General features: G+C 44.0%; 1 long non-coding RNA gene across 1 annotated transcript; it reads right to left on the bottom strand.

The window, feature by feature from the left end:
• Window positions 1-482: 482 nt before the first annotated feature.
• LOC111669412 (uncharacterized) lies at window positions 483-1,288 on the bottom strand. Its single transcript, XR_002761792.2, has 3 exons — window positions 1,071-1,288; window positions 714-899; window positions 483-622 (listed from the first exon to the last, which is right to left on the bottom strand). It is a non-coding gene; the product is annotated as an uncharacterized LOC111669412 (long non-coding RNA).
• Between the last annotated feature and the right edge of the window lie 170 nt (window positions 1,289-1,458).

The raw sequence follows: 1,458 nt of genomic DNA, 5'->3' as shown, positions 1-1,458 counted from the left end.
TTCACACTGCAACCACGTACACACTATAAATCATGCACACACCATCTACATTGCCTACCTTTGCATGCTCCTGCTGCAAACTCACACATAGCCTAAAATCTGTGGCAATTTGATTGACGCAAACAAGTGAAAAGCGACACCAATGTCACAACAAGGTATCAGCTAATATCGGGGTGCAGTTTCAGATGCCATGGCTGACTGTGATCTGACACTGACACGTGTCTCTCTCACACTAACTACCCACTGACTGTTGGATCAGTCAGCTGTTAGACGGATGAATCAAATGATTAGGAGCATACACTATGAACAGAGGTGCTTCATGTCTACATTTTATCACGGTAAAAAAAACCAAAAAAAACCAAGCTGAGTCAATGGATGCTCCGTCTGTGAGTAAGAGATTCTGGTAGATTTTTAGTTAGTCACTCTTTCCTAACATTTTTAAAACCAGACTCTGGTCTCATATTGCTAAGTGGATAAGTGCTCTGTGTCCCTAACTGAACTCACCCTGAAGGAGAGCTCCAGGTTTTCTCCTCCCCACACCTCCATACCCATGTCATATGTGCCCAGGTACTCAAAGTAGGCCTTGCTCACAGCAAATAATCCACCTGCCATTGTAGGAGATCTGGAAGAAATGGACGGAAAATAAGGTCATATGTCAACCTGACAAAGTGATCTTCAATGTGAGTAGACCTTGTGAAGCATTAAATAGTCACCTGATGGGCTCATGGCGAGACCTGCGCCTCTTGCGTTCCACTTCAGGGACTGAGTGCCACTGAAAGGTGAGTCTCCAGTCAAATCCTCCTATCATTGGCTCATCTGTTTGCATGTAAAACTCAAAAGTGTTCCAGTCAATGGTGTCGATCACAGGGCACACAATGGTACTGGCATTCTCACCAATCCTAAACACAAAGCATGGCCAGTATCAAGCAAAAAGCAGGGAGACAAAAGACAAAAATATGAAATTGTGCTTCAGTATTTTGTGTTGCGTTCCATTTTATATTCATGGTGAGTTTGTACAGCTTCAAGACTAAGTTCCTGGTGTTCTTACTCATCTAATTTGTTCAACCCACCTTTCCAGCAGAGGCTCAATCCAGCCAGGGACGCACTCACAGTGGCAGTCAAGAAATGTCAGCACGTCGCCCGTAGCATAGGTGGCGCCAATGAGACGTGCCCGGACCAGCCCTTCTCTTTTGTTGGTCCGGATGAGCCGCACACGTTCCAGATTACTGATGTAGTCAGCTAGTTGGGATTTCAGGTAGCCTAGTTTTCATAACACACACAGACATAATCATCAAATATTGTCTGCTTTCAAATCAAGCAGACACAGAGTAAAACTAGCATTTATCTGGATTTGTGTCTCTGGTCGCATTATGAATAGAATATTCAACTTCTACTCCAGCTGTTATAGTCTCCACCAACTCCTATATATACGACTCTTTAGTTAGCTAGATGCCCACA

Source organism: Seriola lalandi, unplaced genomic scaffold, assembly GCF_002814215.2.
Source record: "Seriola lalandi dorsalis isolate HSWRI2012SDOR001 ecotype SW California unplaced genomic scaffold, Sedor1 jcf7180002004824, whole genome shotgun sequence".
Lineage (NCBI taxonomy): Eukaryota > Metazoa > Chordata > Actinopteri > Carangiformes > Carangidae > Seriola > Seriola lalandi.
Note: the sequence above shows the minus strand (reverse complement) of the source record. Positions and strands in the feature narration are given on the sequence as shown.